Below are 25,032 nucleotides of genomic sequence, written 5' to 3' on the forward strand. Positions count from 1 at the left end.
GTAGGAGTAATACCAACAGTATGAACGAGAATTCTCTTGAAATAAAACAACAGAAATCTCTTTTGGGAGATGTTCAGTATTTTTTTTCCCAGTATTTCAATGAGGTGATGTTCAGAAATGCATTTTCTGGAGGAAATGCATCTTATTCTTCATAAAAGTGGCATTTTCTGTGAAAAATAAACCCTTCTACTATTAGCTTTCTTTTTAATCTCCCCCCTGATTTTTCTCTTGGCCAAGCCTGGAGATGTTTTAAGTCCTGGTGAGAGGCCTGGAGGGAGGAATCCTGAACATACCCCCAGGCTGACAGAATTCTGCTCAGTCATGAGCTTTTCTTTTTCAATAGACAATTTGGAGTAGAAATGGGTAAAATTCCTACCTGCTGTAATGATGTTGGCCGTTAGGCAGCCTCTACTGTGCCTGGATTTGGCCCAAGTATGTCTAATTAAACACAGCAGCACCTTTATTCTATTTTGAGTGCTGGGTTTGTGCACAAATGCCCTATGAGCAGCTGAGGAGAATTTACGTGATGTATGGAAATTGTTAGGTTACAGCAAATGTGAGGTTTACGTGAGGGCTTTCTCTTCCCTCTCCACTGTACGGCGCGAGCAGTGTCAGCCCGGATACTGCGTTCAGTCTTCTCACTTAAGGAGTTTTGCTTTTAACTGTTTTCTTATGAAATTTTTTCTCTTTGAACACCTCAGACTGGGTGATTGTTGGTAGGTCCCTTCCCATCTTTCCCCTCCAGGCACTGGTGCAGCAAGCACAGCCTGGCACCAGGAGCAGGATGTCCCTTAAGTGTAACACCACGGGACTGTGTCCCCTCTCCTAAAGAGTCACCATAGGTCCCAGGCAGCTCATCGCGGAGTTGGGGCGCTGGGGACAGTCCCCTCCTTGTCCATCCCACCCCATCACTGGCCAGGATCCATCCCATCCCCGTTTGCTGCCTCTGGTGTGACGCCTGGTGCTGGTGTCCCCGGCACTGGCTTTGTCCCCTGCTCTGCCCTTGGGCATTGTCCCCTAGGATGTCTCTGCCCAGAGCCACAGGGTGAGGAAGCGTGGAGGTGGTCATGCATGAGCAGAAGTGCTTAATTTAGTGCCTCCTTAATTAGCGCAGCAATTTCTGCTCCTTGCCCTCGTCCCTGCCCTCTCCACACTGGGGGCTGGAGCACAGCGAAATCCTCCCTGGGAGATGCTGTATTCGGAAATGACAGGGGATTTGGGGCTTAATTTTAGCCAGAGCATGTGGCTCATTTGTAGATGCTTCTCAAGGCAAGTCGAGGTGGCTTTGTTATAGTCGAGGAAAGAAAAAAATCCCCCCAAAACTAGAAAGGTGACGCGGTTTAGATGGTATCTCTCCACAGACGGAGTTACAGAATTTAATACAAGGAAGCTTTTGCAAGTTGCCCGGTCTGCGTCGGAGCATGGAGAGCCTGCGTTTGAGATTAAAACTCACATTTCATTTTTATACACTGTGCTTAATCCAATAATGATTCTGTGTTACAAACGGCAATAATATCTTTCAGCATAGTTAATCAGAAGAGACTTAATGCTGTCACTATTTATTAACCTTTGTTGAAAAGCAAGAAGTTTTCTTACTAATCTGTGATTGTTGCTCTTGTCAGGCTCTATCAAGTGCAAACCAGATTTGCCATTCGTTACAGCAGGGAGGATGCTGCCACATTCCCAGCATCTGCTGCATCCGACCCCCGTGCAGGGACGTGATCCTGTATGGTGCAGGGGGGGTGCTTTGGGTGCCGGGGGGGCGGCCAGGGTGGCTGCTCCCCTGTCTCCCATCCCCATACCTGTATCTCCCAGATGGGTTACAGCCTCATCTGCTCCTCCAGCAGCACAGACCCTGGTGCTGGGGTAAAGAGACAACCCATCAGGGTTGTTTTTTGGCTGCCTGATCCATGTTCCTGCACCCAGGTGTGTTGTGCCCCCACCCCGAGGGTCATTGAGGCAGCAGGTTCCCAGCGTGGGGAGATGCTCTCCTGGCTGCGTGGCACTGGGGCAGCAACATCGGTCTCAGATGGTTTGGGGGAGGTTAAGTGACTTCTAGCAACTTCCCCAAAAGCTCAGGGGATCCCCCCGACCCCACTGCCTGTGCCCATGCTGGCGGTAAAAGGGTGTTGCTGGGCAGACCAAGGGGTTAAGGGGGTTTGGCGAGGCTGCGGTGGCAGGGGCTGAGCTGAGGCACGTGAAGGTGGCTTGTCCCCCACATCCGAAACAGCGTCCCTTGCATCCGAGCATCACCCCAGTCCCTGGCAGAGGCAGGCAGGAGGCTGCAGGCAGCGCTGCCCTTGAAATGGTGGCCTGTGGTGGCATTTCCCAGGATGGTGGCTCGTGTGGCTTTGCAATACTGGCAGACGAAATGTAGGTTTTGGGGAGGAGAGCAGTGGAGGGTGCGTGGTTTTTTTTGAAGCTCCGTGGTGATAAAAGGTCAGTGCACGAAGGAATTTCAGCCTTTGATATTCTCCCGATTGTCTCCTGTTGCAGGGAGGCCGGTGCTGGAATTGGCTTGTAGGAGCACCTGGAATTAATGAGCCAGCTTGGTGCTGTGCAGAAATCGATGCTTCCTGCATTAATTGTGCTGTGTTCGAGCTTCAGCTTTTTATTCTGAGTTATGTAGTTACAGGGAGAGATGTCTCTCTTCCAGCCCTCGGTCCCATGGGAAAAGGTCCCTCTCCCCGTGCCTGCCCTGCCTGGGTGTGGGTGGCACATCCCATCTCGCTGCCAGCTGTGGGATGGGAATGCCCAGCACTGGCTAGAGCAGGAAAACCAAAAACCACAACAAAAATAAACCCTAAGTCTCTGCTACCTTCCTCTGTAATCGGCCAAACGAAGAGGTGGCTGGCGATGCTCAGGCTGGGTGTCTGTCTCAAGGTGGAAAAGCCACTGGCACCCAGCTCGTGGCACTGCGGGGTCCAGCTCCAGTTTGCAATGGGAGATGGGTGGGCAGGAGAGGGGCAGGTCTCTACAGAAGGCTGGCGTCTCCTTTCAGGTGGGTTTGCAGCAGCTTTTGCATTTATTTGCAAATTATTTTGCATTTATTTGCAATTATTTGTGATTTCCATAACTGAACATCCATGTGGATGGAGAACAAAGTCCCCCAGAACCTCAGGGCTTCTGGAGCTGTTTTGGAAGAGCAGGTGTTGCTGTTATTTTTTATTTTTAGGGTGGACTAGCATTGAGCACTAGTCTGATCTCAGCTTGGGCACTCAAACAGGTGCAGTTATTTTACATACAGCCATGAAGAATCCCACTTTGCTAATATCGTTAAAGCCTAAACATGGTATTTATATTTTTAGCAAATTGTTCTTTATGGTATTGATTTACATGTAATGTAGTCCTTGCATGAATAAATACCATAAATCTGGAAGTATTTATTATCTGAAATAGCTGTGAACTCAGTCAAATCCTTTATTTGTTAGACACGATTAAGGAGCTTAAACTGCAAGGTAGAGAGTAAAATGTAAACTGAATTTTCTGTGACCAGCTCAGAGTTTCTGCCAGCCAGCCCATTGTTCTGTGATAAGAGGTAAGGGTTAAGATAATTTGGCAAAATGAAAAAGTAGGGAATAAATTACAATAAATGGGATCTTTGATCTGGCCTGTCAATACTGGGGATGGTGCCTGCCTCTGCCTTCCCTACCTAGCTGAAGAAATTAACTTTTGAACTCAATGGCTCCAATCTTTTTCTCCTGACTTTCATCCTTCGTGCTGATGGGCAGTGGGGACAGGCGCTTATTTGTTATCCTATTGATACTGAGCTCAGGAAAGCCAGGCTTTGTGGACCCAAGGCTTACAAAAATAGTGTAAATCTTGTTTGGTATTTGTGAAACAGTGATCGTATAAAAAAACCAAACAAACAACAGCTCCCGAGCCCTCACTGGTGCCATGTGCCAGGTGTAGGGGGCTGGAGTTTGAAGGGCTGGAGGGTTTCTTGTTCTAAATTTTAGCCATTTAAAAGAAGATTATGGACTATCCACTTGGGACTTTTTAAAAGGCTTTCACAGTAACTCTTGAAAGCCTGATGCCTTTAATCCTGAACTTTAATTTAAAATAAAGAAATCTTTTCAACTTGCCTCTTTCCCCTCCTCCATCCCACTCTTCCAGACTGAGGTTCTTTCCAACTTGCTTACAGAGCAAAGATGTGCTAAGCTCTTTTAATTTCTTATGAAGATATTTATTTTTTAATAGAAAGAAAATAAAGTCAACACTCAAGAGTATACGCAGCAGTTTACCGCCATAGGAGGAATTTATCAGTCTATAAAGTTCAAAATGTACAAAGAGGGAAGAAAAAAAACCCCGACTGATCAAACACGAGGCTCTTCTCTGAGATGCGAAGATAAAAGCCTTTTCCTCCGCGAGCTTCTCCGCTATTGGCAGCCAGTGGGATCAAGATTATTTTTTTTTTGTTATGGAAAGCTCGAGATAATTAATGTTGTTGAAAGAGGACCGTTGGGTTGGCGTCTAGCAGGCTAGCCCCCAAGTCTGGCATCTTGTGAAGCAGCAGCAAGTCAGGGGGGGAAATGTTCCCCACCGAGGGAACTGCCAATTTAACGGAGCAATAAATAATATCAAGAGATAAAAAAGCATTTAAAAAGGGATGCAGTGCTGCTGTTGCTGGTTGAGCCTCTGTTCCCTGGCTCAAGCTATGAGGACCGTGCCAGTTTGGGATCTGGCAGCACCCACCTGCCATTACTCCTCTGGATGCTTTTGCAGGGCTAAATACCTGCAAACTCCTCCTGGATACTGGGAATGATCAGATGAGACTGTGTAGACCCACTTGCTGCATGCTTGATCTCTCTCGTCTCCTAAAGCTCGTTTGGATGTGTCCTATTACGGTGTTCGTGTTAAATCTGCCTGCTCTAATAATCAATAGACGTATGGTCACCCAGGCTGTTTATGTATCTCTTCTATCAAAGCCCTGACAACACAAGATCAAGATGCGAGCAGGCAGGCTCATACATCGAACGCTATTTAAAAAGCAGGATGAATTAATTACCGCCATTAATGACTGAGGAGAGACTTTAGGAAGGTTCAGCTGGTGGTTTGGAGCCTCGAGCATGAGACAAACTGAGTAGGTGGTATCTTACGGTGCTTCATCACTGATGTTTCAGCTCATGCCTGGGATGTTGTGGTCCACAGTCCCCACCTGCATGAGACCGACCAAAATTTGTAGGGTGTGATGAGTCCCTGCACATCTGGCAGGGAATAGACCTGGGGAAAAGATATATCTAAATGCTCTCATTCCTTACAAACGCTAGGGCATTTAGATATATCTTTTCCCCAATCCCTTGGGTCCTGAATCAGCAAACCTCCCTCCAACACCCCTGGCTGAGCATCCTTGTGGGATGGTGCATGATCCATGGGCTGTGATGGTCCCCAAATGTCCCATGAGCACAGCAGGACTGCATTGACATCATTACAGCACAGCGATTGAGGCTGGATTTGCCTCATTTTGAGCTGTTTGCTCAAGATTGTGTTAAGTTATGATTATTTTTTTATTTGCTTGGGGGTCTTTCTGTCCTTTCCCAGCCCCCTTTGAAGGAGCTGAGATGGCACAGCTGATCGTCCCATCCTCTGCCGCCTTTTCTTTTCCAGTTATTTATTATGCAGCATAACCAGAATTGCTCTCAGACAGGACTTGTCAGCTATAAAAGACACTGGCAAATTTTATTAGTTGACAGAAGGGTTGTTTTTTTTTCCTCCTGAAAATATTAAAAAGTCATTTTAGTTTAGAAACCTAATTTTAATTTAGTTAGGTTTTAATTTAATTTAGTTTTTAAATTCATTTTCCAGCAGAACTCAATTTTTCAAGTGTAATTTGATGCCGTCAGTGGCTATAATGTTTAATGTCCTACCCATAAATTGCAAGGATGGCTTTGAGATGATTTACAGGATTCAGGGGGATAAAGCCGTCTCCTGGCCCTGCACGTAGGAGTGGCTGGAGAGAAAATGGTTTTATTGTGGCAGCCGCAGCGGCCAGTGCTGTTACCTACAGAAAGATGGGAAAAACCTTAATTTTCCTGCTGGGGATGGATGGGAAGAGAGACAGGTGTGTGCTGGGGCTCTCCAGGGATATTCCTGGGTATCTGCTCTGCCTGTCTCTGTGCTGGGATGAGAGGGGACCCCAACGGAGGTGAAGAGGGTTTGGGATGGTGGCATTACCCCACAAACCCATCTGCTTTCCAAAAAGTGAGTCAAGCCCTTTCTGGGCGTGGGATGCAAGAGACAGCCAGCTGCTTGAGGGGTTGAAATTGGGACAGACCCTTGGAAAATCCCATGTAATTGTGTAAAATACCCTCCTGATTTCACCCATCTAAGTGTTGCATCTAATTACTGGATTACAGAAGTCTTCAGACCATGTATTGAACATTATAAATGGGGATAAGATGATTCTGGTAATGGCTTAATAAAACAGGGGAGGTGGTTGAGGCTGTCTGCGTACTCTTTGGGTCAGGGCCAGATTGATTTGGCAGAGGAGGAGAAACCCCATTGGCACTTTGGAGAGCATGGCCATGGGGAGGGTTTTTGTTGGTTTTGGTTTGGGGTTTTTTTTTCCCCCCTCTTGGTTTTGGCTTCTGAGGAGCAGCAGTTGGCTCTTTTCGTTATCTGGGGGATGTACTGGCCCCTGGGAATTCTTGCCTGGTGGAATTTCTCCTCATTTTTTTGTAAAGAAGCAGCCAAGCTGTGCGTTCTTGGGTGGGAAGGGAGCATCTGGGGACATCTCCCAGCGTGGGGTTTGGGGAGCCCGACAGCAGCTGTGCCTGCCCAGGCATCACCAAGGGGGCAGGTGGTTTTGGCCATGGGTCGGTGCAGCCATATCTCATCTCATAATGAACTTTGGTGCAGTTGTGGATTTTGCCTTGGTGGGACCTGAGATGTGTGGTTGCTTCCAAACTCAGTGCTCAGGGAGCGGATGTGATCCTGGCTCGCGCTGCAGATGCTGCTCACAGCTTCAGACCCACCACAGGCTGTGGAAACTCCTGGAAGTTGCAGTTTCCTCCTAGAGACGGTCAGTGGGAAGCAGAGGAAGGGTCTGTGTTGGCTGGTCAGACCTCAAATCTGTCAGCTCATGCCAAGCATGTGTTTCTCTAAACATATCAGCCCTTGCCCTGAAGATGTGTGCTCCCACGTCACTGTGCTGGGCAAGGGTCTCCATCCCAGAGGATGCGGATGGAAGGAAAAAGCTCATCCACATGGAGAGATGTAGCCATGGACCAGGGAGGTGCTGGGACCTCCATCCTTGGAGGTCTTCAGAGCCGACCGGGATGTGGCCCCAAGCAGTGAGTTGGGCAGGAGCCCTCCAGCTGACCCCTGATCGGCACTTGTGCGGGGTGGGATGCGCTGCCGGCCCCTCGGCTGTCAGAGCACCACTGGCCTGTCCCGTGTTCATCCCCACCGGCCCACGCCATGTGTCCTTGGGCAGGGAGCCCTGTCTCCCTGTGCCTGGCTTCTTGCAGGGCTGAGGCTTGTCCTCGGTGTCCATCCCCCTCAGTAATGTTGGATTCCTTCAGTTAATTTTAACCCAGTTACTGGAGGTGTAGTGTTTTAAGAGATATTCTGAAAACTTCCACGAAAATAGGCCAGAGAAAACCACCTTAAATGGTTTTCCTCTATGTAGAGAGGGGATGCAAGCACCATCATCATATTAGACACTGGAGAATCCACATGGGAGTGGTCTGCCGTAGCCTGGGCTGTGCCACCATCCTCTACGGCTTCTCCCGGTGTCCCCACACTGACTTTTTGGACTCCTGCCTGGTTCAGATGCTGCATGAAGGGGTCTCACCATGCGAACGCCCTTCCATGGTCAATCCCAGGGCTGACGGGCCGGCGCCAGAGGTGAAATCCCAGCGCCCCGCCGGGATGCCCGTCTCTCCCAGCGAGATGCCATCGCCGCCTGGCGTCCCCCGGGTTGTCATGGTTACTGACGCATGGGACCCCAGAGACCCGGCTGGGAATTAATGGCAGCCCAGGATAAAGGATTCCTGTCTCAGCCGAGTTGATGGATTACATTGATGTGCCATTTGTCATACCGTAATTGTTCTGGCAAATGTAATACCCACTAGTATAAACATTGTGCTGCTTTGCTAATAAAACTGAAAATAGGAAGAGAAAGGATGATGCAGTGTTATGGTCAGTTAAAGAGACACCGCCTCCACTCTGTGCCAGCACCAGGGGCTTCTGCCTGGAAACCCGCCCCGTCCTGCCCTCTTCATCCACTGAAAACGGGCAGAGCGACCGCCGAGATCCTCGTGCGATGCGTGTGCGGTCGGGGCGGCTCTCAGCATCGCTTTGCCCATCGCTGCCTTTTGTTTGGGGGGGGGGGCAGACACATTCTTTGCCCCCCAAATAGGCAGGCGGGGAGCCGGGGACCCCAAGGGTGCCCGTGCTGGGGGCTGAGCCCATCCCTTGCTCTGCCTTGCACAGGCTTTCATTGCCTCGTGAGACGTAAACGAGGGCTGCGGCACATTTGGCATCTGAGGGGGCTGCTCTCACCTTGACGGCTTTATAAATGTCAGGATTTATGGTACAGTGGGTGCTTGCCCCTCCATGCTACCCCCTCCCCTTATTTTGAGGGGCACCAGGGTCTCCCTTTGCCTGCTGGCTGATACTACCGGGAGCAGCCGGTGCCTGAATCCCCAGGTAGTTTTGCTTTCTGACTAATCATCCTGTGGATTAGGCACCCAGCAGGGATTTCAGCCAGGGCTGAATTGCTCATCCTCCTGCGAGCAGGTCCCAGTGCTGGCTCTGCGGTGGAGGTGATGGAGAGGGGTCAGAGATCCCCTCCAGCTGCCACCAGTCCTCGCCGGTGACACCCTCTGGGACCATGGGGTGATCCAGTGCATTATCCCAGCAGCCACAGGTCAGCTGGGCGTCAGGTCATGATGCCATGCCCATGTTTTGGAGCTCAGGACCATCTCATCCCTGTCTCCTCCCATTTTTCTGGCATGAAAAGCTACGAGGATGAGGAGGATGGAGGAGGAAGAACAACCCCCCTGGTGCAGCCTCCACAACCCTAAATCCTGGGGATAGTTCAGAGGCATCGTGGTTTATACAGTTGTATCTCCAAATGTTTTTAAAGTTTCTGGTTGACCTGATTCATAGAAAAAAAAAAGATAAACACCCTTTCTGTGTTTGCAGTCATATGTAATTTTTATCTCTTGACCTTTAAACGTAAGCAGCAGTAAAATGAAGAACTATGGCAGTCATTTAACACCCTGCCTGTACTAACTGGTTTCTGCCTGTGAGCCGTGGTTTTAAATTGGCTAATGCAGAATACTTGCAGAGCTAATAATAATTCAGATTACTCCTGTCAGCTATTCCGGTTTCATGGGTAATTTAGTAGTTGAATAAATTTTTAAAAAAATTCATTCGTTCCCATGCACTGTTATGAATCAGTAGATGGTTTACCATTGGCAGCAGTAACTGTAAGAAGATTTAAATTGCTACTGAAAAGGATTTGAGTGAAGGTAATGTTTTATAATGTTCTAAGCCATATGCACTACTTTCAGGCCTCATCAGTTTTACATTGATTCCTAGTGAAGTGTTTAATTGCATCATGAATGCAATATAATTCAGTTCTTTTTGCTAATATGGTATATATCTCAAAGTGATATACAGCACTGACAGTGAAGACTCAGGATTTTCTTAGGATTTGAAAATATGTGTCTGTGTGTGTGTTTGCACGCACGTGTACGCATCTGTGCGTGGCTGGGAGCTCTTTTCTTGGGGTAACCTCTGGGCTCCGGGTTGGGTGCTTGGTGCTGAGAGCTGCTGGCTCTCCTGGAACATCTGCATGGCCATCAGCAGGTAGGGGATTTTTATATATATAAAAATAAATAAATTATGTATTTAAAAATACATACGAAATGTGCCGATCTTACAGTGTGACTGCTCTGATCTTGACTGATGCTTGATGGGCAGCTCTGCTCCGACCCTGGTGCTGTTTTGGTCCTTCCCGGCGCTGCTCTCACCCGCGGTGGGTGATGGCATCTCGGTCGGAGGAGAGCAGGCCTGGTGCTCTCAGAGCCTCGTGGGCAGTGGATTAAAAGAAACATGCTTTCATGTTAATGCGAAGACAATTTATTTGAGTCCATAAAAGAGCTAATTAGGGATGCGGCAGATCGCTAGCTGTTACCCGCCCGCTCTACACCAGCAGTGGGGAGATGTGCGCTGGCGACGCAGCTCCGGAGCCGCTCATCCTGACATAAAGCCCATTCTTGTCCCGCTGCCAAGCCCGCTGAGCCCTGCGGGATCGGCTCCAGAGCCACTGCTCTGTGCCCACCGGCAGCCCTGTGTGCTCCCCCAGCCCCCTTCCCTCCCTCCCCGATCCCTCGGTGCCCCCCCATCTCCCTCTCGCCCTTTACGTTTGTTGCAGCTTCATCAGCTAATTAAGGACCGGGCCCTGCAGAGCCCTTTGCCATCCTGATGGGGAAACTGAGGCAGGCTGAGTGCTGGCTGGGGTTTTCCTACGGGAGGATGCTGACTTTCTGCTGCAGCAGAGCGAGCATCCCCCATCCCTGCTGTAACCCTGATCTGCACATCTGCATCCTGCTGTCTGCTCAGCTTTTAATTCCCAAATTGCCGCGGCTCGGCGAGGAGAGGAGCACCCAGTGCTGCCGGGGACACGTCCCTGGGGGGTGAGTGCTGTTAGGCTGCTGCTGTGCAGCTGCAGCTTTCACCTTTGGGAATCTTTTTATTTTAGATGAACGAGTTACTCGTTCAGGATGCAGCACCCTTTATTTTGGTTTGCATCTCGCTGTCGTGAGCGGGGAAATCCTGCCCTGGCTGTGCACTCAGCAGGGACTTCAGCGCAGCACCGTGGGGCTGGGGCACTTCTGGGGGAGGTCGTGAGAGCAGGATTTGGCCCCACGTTTGGAATATTCCCACTGAGGGCTCCTCCTTGGCCGCGGTGCTCCCCACCCGGCGCTGCTGGGGCCGGGATGCATGCCGGCGGTAGAGCCTAATGCGATATCAAAGTCACTAACATGATTATGCTTATATATCATATTAGGGAAAATGAATACTAATTCAATACAAACTACTAATTCAGTAGAACAGAAAATTGCTGAGAGAATAGAAAATTGCTGAGCGTGCCGAAGCTGGGCATTGCTCGAAGGAGATACGCTGCCTGCCTCTCTCCGTGCTTGAGCTATTTTCTGCAGCGGTTGGTGGCACAGTTGGCCGGGGCAGCGCAGAGCATCCCTGGGTGCGTGCCGGTGCCAAGCCGGGGAGCGGCTCTGGAGATGGATTTGCTGAGGAGCTGGGGCGAGAAATCCCCCTTTGCTTTCGAGCCTGAAGCTCGCGGCCAGGGGTTGGGAGATGTTACGTGGGACCTGTGGGAGAAGTGAAGCGGAAGAGCAGGAAAATGGCTCCAGGTGCTGGAGGCGAGGGGGAAATAAAGCTGGTGTGGGAGGATGAGCTTCCCTGCCAGGGCCGTCTGCCCCAGCCGGAGGAGGCTGCCTGATGGAGCCGGTATTTTAAGATGTTTGTTTTTTCTAACGCATGCATCATGTCTCATTCCTGGGCTGGTGCTGAGCTTGAACTCCCCGAGGTCTGGGGGAGCATCCCTGTCTCAGGGACCACAACACTCACTGGGGCTTCCTGTGGTCCAGCCTTCCTCCTCAGCCTAAGCTCTGAATGTCTTCCTTCTCCTCCTCCTCCTCCTCCTCGTGGCATTTCTGCCTGGGGACATTTGCCCCACGGCATCTCGGATGTGTTCCCCGCACCAGTTGCTGCCGCGAAGTGGCTCTGGAGTCTCCTGTTCCTTGGGACAGTCCCCGACACCACAGCTGCTCCCACCAGCACCACTGCGGGTTTGGACCAGGGAGTGTTGGGGGCTTGGTGAGAGTCAGCTGCTAACCCCAAAACTACGTGTCAGGCTCTTTGGTTTAATTGGATTTCTCTTTCAAATTAGTATTGCTTGCACGAGTTTTCAGGCCACGATGTTTCCCAGAGCTATGCGGTGTCCCTGGGTCGTGGTGGCTGCCTTGGCTCTCCATCCCCTGCCACGGCCAGGGGAGCTGGTCCCGGTGAGCCAGTTGCATGGTTGGGGGGGACCCAAATTTCACTAATTTACTTCTGAATAAGGAATTTTTATTGCAATTTAATGCATCTACTGTGGGTCATCTGCACAGCCGGGGCAGAGCGTTGTCCTCAATGCGTGACCCTGCACATCCCCCTGTCCCACACGTGAACCTTTGGACATGATGAAGGTGGCTGGGTTTGGAAATGCTGGGTATCTACCTGGTTCAAAGAGAGCCATAACTGGGACACACGATGTTTCTGTACTAATATGGTAGGAGAGTCTTATTGTATTAGTACTTTCCCATCAGATCATGTCATATTAGTATTGTATTGTATTAGTATTTGTTTTCACTAATGTGATGTGAAAGTTGCTAATGTGATAAGACTCCTGCATTGTATTAGTGAAAACAAATATTAATATGATAGGATGGAAAATAGCTAATAAGAAGCTAAGTTGCTAATCTGATGTGATGGATCTCCTAAAGGAATTGGTTGTAGCTTTCCTGTACTTTTCCAGAACCACCTTCAACCCCACTGAATAGTGACACTGGTGGGTTTTAAAGGGTTGAATCCACCTAGAAAGCGAGAGCATCTCTTTTGGGCTTAAATCCAGGCTTATACAGGGTAAGGGAAGAAAAAATTCCATGCTTATGGGAAAGCCTTTGTGTGCCGGGAGTCCTTCCCAAGGGTCCTGGGGCAAGCTGATCCCTGGAAAACTGGAGCAAATATGAATTTAGGGGGAGTGGAGCTGTTCCTCCAGTGTGCTGGAGGCCACCCTGAGCTGCGGTTACAGCACAGTCTTAACTATGACAAGATGTAACTAAGAGTTTCCTAATTTTTTTTTTTTTTTTTTTCCCAGCCACCGGAGCAAGATATCAATTTCTGACATGGAAAGCCAGGCTAGGTGAACCAGAGCTAAATAAAAATAAACATTAAACAATTATTGGAATTTAGGTTTATTTAAAAAATCAGCAGGGTTGAGGGAATGAGCCACCTATTAGCAGGGAAAAAGCTATTGGGCTTTTTAACAACATGCTGTTTCTTGGCGGAGGCTGGGATTTGGGCTGTGCGCACGGTGGCAGCCCTGGATGTTATTGATTAAAGATGATGTAGCAGCAGCGCAATTATATCACAGTTTGCGCTCGCTGCGGTGGTACCGTTGGCCTCTCATTTGTCTGTCGGAGATGGGTTTGTTTGCCTTGCCCTTCCCGGGCATCGCTTGTCGCTCCGGTGGGTCAGGTCCCCCGGCACTGGTGGAGGATGCTCGGGGCGGTTGGGGACTTGACTTGGTCTCGGTGGTGAAAACGTTTTTAATTGCTTCTCGACCCTCGTTATTTTTGCATTTAATGGTGATTCCAGATTCTGCACTCTCAGCCGCAGCGATGCAAGTAATAGGGGAATATTGTGTTTTGGGAGGAATCGAGCTGCCCGGGGCGGATCCACCATGGCACTCGCCCTGTGCCGGAGAGTCGGGCGTTTCCCCGAGGTTGGGGCAGATCCGGCCCTGCGCCACTGCAGCCGATGCTCAGGATGCTGTAGAGGGGAAAACCATGGGGAAGGGTGGTTTTAAAGTGTTTCCAGAAAATTCTGCACGGGTATCAAGAAGCCAATGTAGAGGCGGTGGGAACGGTCTGCGCGGCGCGCAGGAGCGAGCAGGTAGCTTGCAGGGAGCGTGCATCTTCAAATCAGTCTATAATGCAATCAATTCTGTATATCCCTAGTGAAACAGCAACATTTATTTAACGTCTTTTATAGAGCAGCTGAGTTTTATCACAAATCACATTCCATTTCTATTCATCGGGGACCCCTTGAAGGCTAAAACGCACTTACTTTCCTCCAAGGAAGTTTACCAATTCTTCAATAAAGCCCCATTTGCCTCTGTATGTAAAATTGACACATTTATTGAATATTAAACATTTGCTGGTTGCTTGTGTGCTTCTTTCGACTTTATCTGCTGCCCTTAAAAGTCATTAAGGGAAGGATATATCAAAGTCGCAATAAAGGCGTGTTTATGGATGGAAAGGGGATGCTTGATTCCGCCAGAGAGGCTGGTTTATCCCATTCGGTGGCTCCATCCTCGGAGCAGCCCTCTTTCCTCCGCTGTCTCTTGGCAATAACCATTTGGCAGCGGTTTTTCTCTGATTATTATGAAGGATTTTCTGTGCATAAAAGCGGTTTCGTGTCGGGTGCCGGTCGGGGTTGTGCCGGTTGCGAGGGATACGCTTTTCTAAGCCGGAGTCAGTCGAGCTAATTAGCAGGAGGTCCAATAAAACAAGTTTTTCTTTTATCACTGTTACTAAGTGCTGTTGTAAATCAATTAAAATGTATTCTAGTAATTCTATTTTTCCTTGGCGACTCTGTTTAAAGAAATACTAAGCCATTAACAGTATTTTGTGTATGTTTGTGTGTGCGTTTATGGGAGAATATCGAACTGTTGCTGTCGAGTTCGGTGCTCGGCGATGAGCGAGGGAGTGTGCCCTGCCCCGCTTTCTTCCCGCAAGCCGTGCGAGTCTCTGCCCATTTATTTGGAGAAAGGTGCAGGTTTTTTGAAGGTAATAAGAGAATCTCCCTTTTCTTGAAATGTGCATATTCATTCCAATGGTTATCCTGATTCTTAATTGCTAAAGATGTAGCTGCGTCCTTTGAGCGTGTTCCCAGAGGTGTTTTTTGGGAAGAGTTAACTTAGGAGGATGGAAGAGCAATGTGTGGTGGTCCAGCAGTAAATGGACCTTTAGGTCCACTCCCTAAAGACGTCACAGCCTCTGTGCAGTGGGAAAACCCTCCGTGGCCGGAGGAGAAAATTTGCCAGGAGCAAAAAATTGGGGATTCACACCCTTTCTGAGAGCCATCGCTTCTCTCTCTTATTCCTCACCTTTTCTCTGCTTTAATTCACATTATTTCAAGTAGAATTTACAAATGTGGGCCTGCTTGCCCTGCTTTGTAGATAATTTCTCCCAGTCCACTGGCTAATTGAGGATGAGTCGTTAGACGGGGGGGTGGCTGCTGGGTGGTTTCACTGACTCTTGAGTATCAGCCGAGCACAAACAGCCATTTACTGGTGGCTGGTTTGACGTCTCAGAGACCTACCTGCTCTATCAACCTGGAGAGATGAGGGGGCTACTAAATCCCAGATGGAGACAAACATCCTCCCCGCAGTGGGTTAACTCTTTAGCTCCATGTGGGATTTGTTTTGGCAGCCCTGGGGAGAAACGTCCCCAACCCATCCTGGTCCATCGGCTGTGCTTACAAAGAATGAACTTGTTAAATTACTCCTTTGCTGAGCGCTGGGGTGGGACCAAACTGCCAGGGTTGGGGTTTTTTTTGCTAATGTTACCATCAGGAATAAGGAGCACTAAATTTGCGATTTAGGGGTTGCTTGGTTGTTTTTAAGGGTTTCATTTTGTCCCTCCTTTGGAGCAAGGCGACTCTTGCATGCCGCAGGGATGCAGTTGGCAGCAGGATGGTGTCTGGCTCCCGCTTTGCCGTGATTGCGGCTCCATCTCTGAATGCTGAATTATAACGCTGGGTTGGAAAATTAAGCTCTCAGGGCTGAGACACCCCAAATTGTCCCAAATGGAAGAGCAAATGGGTGTGCAGAGGAGCAAGTTCGTCTTCGCAGTGGAGGCAAATTTTCAGGGCACTTGTCTGTATTAATTTATAAAAGAAGCTGGCATAATAAATGTCACCTAAACAGAGCTGCAGTAAACATAGCTCATCTTGAGTGTATAATAAAAATAATATACGGCTGCCTCCCGGCAGCTCCTGTCTCGCTGCTGGCCAGGAGGAGAAGCCCCTTTGCCGGGGATCCTGCTGCCCACACGACCCTCATCCCTGGCAAGAAACACCCAGCACAAATAACCTTTCCAGTGCACCGAGAGGCTCTTCTTTATGGGTGAGGGAAAGTGCTTAAAATGCTTAGAGGGAATAAACAGCTTTTAATGAAGTTACATTGCCACATAATGGGTATCATAAAATTGCCTTCATAGTACAGGGTCCCAGGATGGCTTTTATTATCGACTGAGCAGGAATCCTGTCTGTAAAGCTCCGGCAGCTGCAGAGAGGAGAATGCAAAGTCTTCTTAAATTACCTGATTGAAATAACCGGCAAATATTCTGCTTTGCTGCTTTGTTGAAGGCAAAGCTGCCTTTGGGGTGGTCTGTCAGACCTGGTTTGCAGCTTCTGAAGAACACAGGAGTTTCATTGCAGCAAAACAGATGTTCATCTTGTTTCTCTATCGGCTGTTTGATGAGAAATTTATTGCTCTTCTGCTGGGCTGGAGCTCCTCTGCTGTGGAGTCTATTAGGCAGCCCAGGAGCTGGCGGGGAGCCAGGGAAGCCGCGTTTTGATGAAACCCATGAAAAAGCCTCAGCTTCGAAGGCGCCAGTAATAATGCATCGGCTAGACTCTTCGGATCGGGCGATTGATTGCTGTGATTTGATTTATTGATCAATACCCTCAAATTTGGCGTCTGAGAAGCTGAACTAATCTTTAACTGCTGTGAACATCTCTGCCTGGTGGAGAATTAGAGCTGATAAGGAATGTATGAAAGGAATCTGAGCTTATCTTAATCACACAGTGCCCCGGCGCTGCCTGCGCCGAGCGGGAGTGGATGTGTGCAGAACACAATCACCAGGCAGAACAGAGCAGATCTATAAATTGATGGAATTCAAAGCCTCCAGCATCGATTACCATTATAACAAACAGTGGCGCGCTGAATGTCTGATTATTTTTAGACAAAGATTCTGTGCTCTCAGCAGCAATTTTGCTGATGCTGTCACTGTGTCAGATGTCTGTTGTTGATTGCAATTAGATGCGATACAAAAAAAAAAAATTTAAAACTATCTCTGCCTATAGTTTTATTTCCACTTATTAAATCTCCTCCTTTGTTTGCCTCCTCCTAATGTCTGCAGCTGGATGAAATATTGCATTACCAGAAGAGATCTCTTATATTCAGTTGGGTATAATCACTTTACAGATCATTGGATTATATCTGATATGGTTCAGATAATCCTGGGGAAATGTGGGACATTTACTCTGCCTTGGTTAAATGCGCCCTGGTTTAGGGTTTTGAATGCGAATCTGCATAACATTTGGGTTTCTGAAACAGGTCTGCCACCCTCCCAATGATCTAATTCTATTAAAACACTAATCAATTCCCCGTGACGTCAGTCTGCTTTCCTGCCGGTGCGGAGCGTTAGGTCCAACGTGGATTTATCCTCTCCTTTTTAAACAGCTTTTGGAGCTGCCATGGTATCAGCTTTAATGGTTTAAGGAATGAATACCCTGAAGCGGCAGCGAGGGGAGCACGACGCTTTGGGCACTGCAGTTTGGTTTGCTGGGGTTCCATGTGCTGGGATCCGGTTATTGCCAAGCGCATCCATCGGTTTGATGCTTTCCAGTTTCTCTCCAGTGTCGGTGCGTGGCTGAGCGCCCGCGTTTGGGACCGGTCGGTGCTGCAGGAATGGCTCTGCTGGGGAAATGTGGCTGGCAAAGGGCAGTTTCTGAGATGGGACACCCTCTGTGAAGCCCAAATGAGCGCCAGGGCCTGCAGGTCCACACAGGGGTGCAAAGGCATCAGAATTGAGGGGGGGTGTCCCTGTGGAGCCCCATAGGACCCAGCTGGGTTAGTCCTGCTGGGCACTGTGCTGTCTCTCCGCACCCCGCAGTGATGCTGGTGCAAGATATTTGGGGAATTTCACGTTTTTATTTCAACCCAAGGGGGGGCACGTGGGCTTTGCCATCTGGCAAAGCAGTGGCCGTGGCCCTGGCCCTGACCTGGCTGCCGGGGGAGCGGGAGGTCTCCTCTTGAACGTGACCTCATCTTGCGCAGACACGCACGGCTCCGGGGCTTGATGGAAAAATGCACCGCGGCGGAGGAGTTATGTGCTGCTGGCAGCTGGTGTTTTCTTTCTTTGGGAAATCTAATATATTGATTAGCTTTCTTCAGAACAGCATCAATAATGCGTATAATGGCATGGCTGGTGCCTGCGGCGTCTCCTCCCCTGGTCTGAGCCCCCCTGGAGCCGGGAAGGACCTTGGCTGCATTGTGTCAGGCTCCGTGTCCCGCCGGCTGCTCCTCCCTTTCCTGGCAGCCCTGGGCCCTGCTCTGCCTGGTCAATGTGTTTGATGACACCCTGGTCCTCTGCAGGGAGGTTATCCCGGGCAGCCTTCCTCCTTCTCCTCTTCCCATCCTGTGCTTCCGTGGTACAGCTGCCACTGGCCGCTTTGGCTCAGTTGGCTCCACCATGGAGTCATTTGCCCAAACCCTGGCAAATATCTCAAGGGTCCGGCTACACCGTGGGGCACGGCCGTGATGTGCTCCTGTCCTGGTCATCCCTGGGCAGCAAATGTCACCAGCAGAGCTACCATCACCCAGGGTGGTGGTGGTGGATGGTGTTGGGGGGCTCATTGCATCCTGGGTCCCTTCCAGGAGCACATGGATGCTCTGCCTGTGCCACCATGGTCCCCGGCACAGTACGGACTCTCCTGGCTGCAGCCTGGCCCATGACACATAGATTGCTGCTCCAGCCCCGCAGTCACGGCCGGGGAAGATGGAAGGAGAAACCTTTTCCATTAAAGCGTCTAAGAGAGTTTAGAGGGTGGTTTATTGTTGTTTTTGCGGTTGTGGTTTTTTTTTTTAAGCCGATTGATTGCAATAATGAATGGAGCCTAGAAATCGGCTGGAGCAGTGGCTCGAGGCCGGCCGCTGGATTTAAAGTCCTGTTTGGCTTCAAACCCTCTCAACTATTTCAGCTTTCATCTGTAAAATACTCAGAAAGCAAGCGGGATCTTATTTAGGGCTCTCCCAAGCCCAGATCTGCCCTCAGATGCCAGTGTCTGTAGGAGCGCGTGCCTTGCACTTGTCAAGAGCTGTATTATTTACTGCTGGCTTATTTATTTGTTTGTGGTTTGCTGGAGAGTGAATCCATCCGGGGGGATGGCCCGTTCCACTGTGCAGCACCTTGACACCATGCGGTGGGTGAAGACAGCACCATCCATGATTGATCCAATTTACGGATGCTTTTATTTTTCTTTCAAGTCCTGTCTACTTATAAAAGGGCTGGAGGAGCATCCCGGTCCCCCACCGCCCCGGGGTGGAGGTGGCCAGGCTGCATCCCACCAGCCGGGGAGCCTGGAAGGGTTTTCTCTGCTTCCTGAGCATCTTGCTATAAGCTCATTTCAGAGAGAGATTTTCAGGGAAAATTGACAGCTGATGACTATGGGAAGATGTTTTCAAAAGGAGAAACAATTTACAATAATTAGAAATTTATAAAATGTCTTTAAACATGGTGGTAATAGGGATAAGAAAACACTTGCTGCAATGTAATCAGTTATTAGCAGCTGATCATTTATCTCGATGGATAGTTGCTGCTGGTACATGAGACACGTAATAAAAGGACTCTTGATTAACTAATTTGAATATCTTTTGAGAACAAATTCTGAGTTCTCTTTTTTCTCCATTGTAACGGATCCGTACATCTGCGAGATAAACACTGAATGAATATGGTAATGAATATTATTCTGGAAGTGTAACCCTCGAACGCTGCCGTCGCTGTCCCAGCCCTGGCCTTGGGAAGCCTCTGTAATGGATGTAATAAGGAAGGGGCCTTAATGAAGCCGGCCGGGAGGAGCTGAGGCTGTGGGATGTGGGAGAAGCATGGCGGGGGGGTTTGCCAGGGGTTTTTAGGGATGTGGGGTCTGGGGGGGCAGGACCAGGCTGGCCTCCTCCATCAGCCCCTCTTTGGCCTCCGGTAGGGAGCAGGGTGGCAAAACTCCGGGGTGGTGGAGCTGCCCGTGAGCAGCCACAAATACAACACATGAGATAGCATCCCTTGATATATTTTTTTTTCCAAAAAACCCAGCCTTTTCCTATCTCCCCGGGAATGGAAATCTGATGTGCGTCTCAAATCTGTGCCCTCAGCGAGATCCCATTACGACTCTTTTGATAACGCGCTGTAAACCCCGATTCCATTTTAGATGCTGAGATCTTGCGGCTCAGCATCTGCGCGGTGGGACCACGGACATCGGTGGCCCTGGGACGGGGTCCCAGGGTGACCGATGGCAGCAGCGGGACCGATCCCTGCCCCCTCCCAGCTGCCCTGCCCACATGTGCTGGCGGTTAAAGGATGCGGCTGCACGTGTGGGAGCATGGCACGGCCAAAACAGCCGGGAAAGCACAACGAACCTGTATTTCTCTTTTCTGGCACAGCAGGCAAAGGGAGGAGGTGGCTGCTGCGTGGGTCAGGTGGGTCCGGTCCCAGCCCCGCTTGGTTTCTCCGTCAGCTCCCGGCCGTTCGTGCCAGCCATCCGTGACCTCGGCGGCGGGTCGGGAGCGGTTCCTGCTGCCTGCGAGTCATTCATCGTCCTCAGCCACTAATGGATTCCATTCAAATACTTCTCCCTCATTCCCCGCTCCCAAATATGATTCACATAGTAGCTGAAAGCAGATTTCTTTTGTCAGCAAGAGCCTCAGATATTTTATATTTACGCATCATTTTCTTCCCAGGATCCCAATTTTCCCCTTCTCCTATGGCCGCTCCTGCGGGGGCGGGAAGGTGATGCTCAGAGATGTTGGCACTGCTCCTTCGCAGTTGTATTTACTGCAGTGAGGAGCAAAGTCCACGTAGCTGTGGATGCAGTTTACAGGTAATTAAACTCAGCTTGGTGAGGATTTAAACATTAATATTGATGCTAAAGTTTTTAATAAAATATAGGTAGAGAGTGAGAGAAAGAGGTATCGATTCCTATAGGCTTTTTATTTTTTTCTTTTCTCCTGCTTTATTGTCACGGGGAAGCGTTGATATATTGGTGACCATGAAATAAGGATGTCCTGTGCTGGCACAGGGGTCTGCAGATGAGGACAGATATGATCCCAGAAGGACAAATCGGGACAAACTGTTAGGAAAATGCCTTTAGGATTGGTCCATATGGCGAGGCCGACCCAACCCTCCCGAGCATCCTCTGTGGGGGGCACAGGTTCAGCCCTGTGCTTGGAGGCAGCACCTTCTTCTTGGGAATGGTGCTGAGCCTCCGAGGTTTCTGTGTCCCACATGTTGCTCTCCATCACGGCCGGATCCAGACCCAACCCCTTGGACCATGTTGCCGTCTGTGTGTCCGGGCTGCGGCGCCGGTGTTGCTCCCCTTCCCGGCGGAGCCCCGGCAGGTCTGGGGTGGGGGTCCCCAGGGTCCCCCGCTCTCGCTGTGCCACTGTGGTCATCAAACCCCCTCCACAACCCGTGTTCCCGTACCACACCAAAGGCCGTTAAAAAGATGCTGACGGCCGTTTTTCACTCCCTGCTTCTCTGTATACACACAGGACTCGGGTTTATCTGCTTTCTCGCCAATATTTTTTTATATAACAGTGAAATATTTATATTGTCCAATAAAAGGCAGTAAGCTTGCAATCTTGCGCAAATTCATTTGAGACTGGGAGCTTCGTTGCCTGAATTTTACACCCAGCAGTGACCCCTGGTAATTGGCTCCATACATCTTAAGCATCGCGGGTTTACATAAGGCTTAGGGGGTGATTGATGGCCGAGGTCACCCCACCTGCCCCATACCAGGGGATGGTGGTGGCTGCCCTGCACCACATCTCCTCCTGCCCCGTGTCCCACCGTGGCATGGCTGGGTGGGTTTTTGGTGATGCCAGGGAGGAAGGAGCCGGCCCCTGGCGATCTGAGCAGTCGTGGCTGAAATCCCGGCAGTGCCGGGGTGCAAGGCTGGCTCCACGCTGAGCGTGGTGGTCACGGTGCTGAGGTTCTGGTGGGATGTGAGGATGGAGCAAACAGCAGATCCTACAGCCAGGACCAGCTGCTGATCCTCGAGGTGGTAGCTCCTTCGGTTGCAAACCCAATTTGCCCAAAAAGTGCTCGTTTTGGGACCTGAACGGGGATGCTCGAGTCAGGCAAGTCAGGGACAGAACGTGCATCACCAGTGGCCGGAGATCAGGGTGCAACCGAGCCCCACACAGACACCTCCCGACCTCCTCCACCTCGGCCCCCAATTTATCAAAAAGCAATTAATAGCCACTGCCCCCACTCAGGTTTTACCGTTTCTGTCTCTTCCTGCCGACTGCAGGGCAGTAATTAGAATCTGTCTAATGAGGTTTTCATGGCAGGGATATGTTCTCTCACTGTATCTCCCCATCAGACAAAGGCTTTGCCACAGTATATGGTGCCAGTGTAAATTTTTTCTGGCTGTTTTCACCACGATACAAGCCGGACAGGGACTGGGGCGTCCCCCGGCACAGCCAGGCTGTGGGATTTACTGGGGAGCACCCGAGAGGTCGCTTCACATCACATCAACCCCATCATTTTTATTTTATTTATTTTTTCCACATTCCACCAAAATTAAAAAGCCATCTATATCTTAAAAACCTTATTTATGAACACTTAAGCATAAGTAAGTCATCGTTGGACGGCTTCCCTCCCCGCTGATGGATGTAATCTGGCACCGGGGTGGACCGGGAGGGAAATCTGGCAATACAATATGCTGTGCTTGACTATTTTGACACTCGGAGTGCGATGTTTTTTTTACAGTTACTGATGAGCTTATGGCACTGCTCCTTTTGGAGAAGCGAGGAGGAGGCTGGGGCTGAGAATATTGATTAGTGAGCTCCTGATTATCTCAACAACCCTCTCGGCTTGCCTTTTCTTTTGCGGGGAATACAGAATTTCTTCAATTATTCATATAAACCCCCTTGTCGATATTGCCAACGCGCCGCGGCTTGTGATGCAGAGCAGAAACAGTCCGGGGGAATTATATTCCTGCAATCTTAAAACGCAACCTTCCTAAACCACCTTTATTTTATTTTTTTTCCCCTCTTTTTTTTTTTTTTTTCTCCTCCTTTTGTTTTTGTTTTCTTCCAGAAGGAGCTTAATTCTCTTGCTTTGACGCTGGCAGCGTGGCGGGGGGAAGACGCACAGTCTCATAAACATTTAATTGAACTCAGCTGGGAATTTAAGAAAAATGTACCTGAGGTACAGGAGATTTTGCTGTTAGAGAATTATCTTGGCAGGACACCAGATTTCCCTCCCCGGCAACTAGATTTTTGAGAACTGTAGATGTAAGTGACTAGCAAGAAGGAAAGCTAATTAGCCACAAAGACAAATTATAGCCCCTAACCTTGGGGTATAGGGATTTCTGGCTCTCGCTGCCTCCAGTAGCTCCTTTGGATGGGCAGAACTGGGTCTTGGGGGAGAACACTTGGGGGGACGCAGCATCCGCCTGGTTGTAGCATCCTCCTGGATGCATCTCGGCAGCGCGGGAGGAAACTTTGGGTTTCGAGGAGTTTATAAAAAGCAAACGTTGAGCATTCGGAGCCAAGATGCTGGCACCCAGCTCGCAGCCCAGATGGGGGGAGATGTGTTGTTTTTTTAAAAAAAAAAAAATTAAAAAAAGATGAGAAGGGAAAAAAAAAAGAGCAACTCTAAAATAGCTTTCCTCAGAGGCTGTGCGGGGAGGGGTGTTTTCTGCCTGCCTGGGTGGGAGGAAAAACTGGCAGTGTTATAGGGGGAAGCTCAAAGGAGAGGTGGGCAGGGGAGAGCGGGCAGGACTTTCCCTTGTCCCCCATGGTCCCAGGCATGATCCCAGCCCCTTTCCACCCTGTCGGCTCTTGGGGGGTTGAATGGGAAGGAGAGAGCCCTGGAAGGGACAGACTGGACCCGGCTTGGTGTGGCCAAGGCACAGTGTCACTGTCCCCAGCCCCTGAGGGGTTTCTGCAGCCGATAAAATCCATCTGCTGCGCCTTCTCAGCTGGTGCTGCGTGGTCCTTGTGCCACATGTGGGCAGGGGTACAGGCAGGGTGGGCAGCACCGGGATGGTGGCCCTGCCTGGAGAGCTTCCAGGTAGGGGAAGGAGCCATCACTGCCAGGAGGTGCCATGGAGTGGCCAGGAGATGCCATGGAGTGGCCAGGAGATGCCACGATGTGGCCGGGAGGTGCCGTGACGTGGCCAGGAGATGCCATGACCTGGCCAGGATGCACCAGGTGAGGTTGCAATGGGCGATCTGAGGAGCAGCCGAGCACCGGGGTGGGACGACAGGGTCCCAGCCCGCTGCGTTGCTGCAGAAGGCATCTCACTTCTCCATCCTGACCCAGGTGCTCCCAGCCTCGGGCCCCTACCACACCCCCAGAGGCTCCGCGGGTGCCTTGGCTTTGGTCCCCGATGCTGGCAAGAGATGCATTGCACTTCAGGATACCTCTTCTTCTCCCTGGCTTTTTAATGTTCTCTCTTTGGGGGCTGCTTTCTCTGCTCCTCTAATGTGCTTCGATGGAAACCCCTGGAGAGCTGCCGGTACTCTGAGCTTGCCAGCAGCGACACATTAGGATCTGTCATCTGCTGAGCATTACCTGATTTTAAATCTGTCTCTTTGGAGCTACGGAACTGCATGAGAAAATATTAAAGTAAACAATAAGTGGATTTACACAAATGCGACTGATTTCCATATTTTTCATCACTTCATTTTATTACTGGGTTTACTGATATGCTCATTTATTTATAGGGCAATCCAGTATTGATTCATTCCGATGCACTATGCATAAACACATAAAAGAGAGTGATAACAATAGGAATACATTTTCACTCTTTTAAATACTGCATTTTTTCCAATAGTCTTCATTAGATCCGCTACGAGAATATGAGCTATGTCCTTCGGGGAGCCCCAGCCAGTCCCTCCGCCCAAGTGGCTCTGGATTTAAGGGGGTGTAAGGGAGAGCGGGATGTGATTCCTGGCTCGGTGGCGGCCGCCTTCCTCCCCCGCCGGATGTTTTTCCACAGGAGATTTTGCAGAATTTTGTCCCAAAAGGTGGATTCCAGTGTCCTGAGTTCGGGTTTCTTGGCTACTTCTGTGCCAGGAGGTGTAGGATGGGCACCAGCATGCTGCTGCTTCTCCTGGGGCGAGGCTCGTGGGGGCCCTGGGCATTCTTTTTTCCCTCTCTTTCCCCCTCTTTTTTCTCTCCTATTTTCCCCCTCTTCCCCCTGTTTTCCCTCTTTTTC

General features: G+C 49.9%; 1 protein-coding gene across 6 annotated transcripts in view; it reads left to right on the forward strand.

Annotated features, from left to right (window-relative positions):
- Positions 1 to 25,032, forward strand: part of CUX2 (cut like homeobox 2) — a 68,460-nt gene that overhangs the window by 18,005 nt on the left and 25,423 nt on the right. The gene's annotated exons all lie outside the window — the stretch shown is intronic.

This window comes from Strix uralensis, chromosome 17, assembly GCF_047716275.1.
Source record: "Strix uralensis isolate ZFMK-TIS-50842 chromosome 17, bStrUra1, whole genome shotgun sequence".
Classification (NCBI taxonomy): domain Eukaryota; kingdom Metazoa; phylum Chordata; class Aves; order Strigiformes; family Strigidae; genus Strix; species Strix uralensis.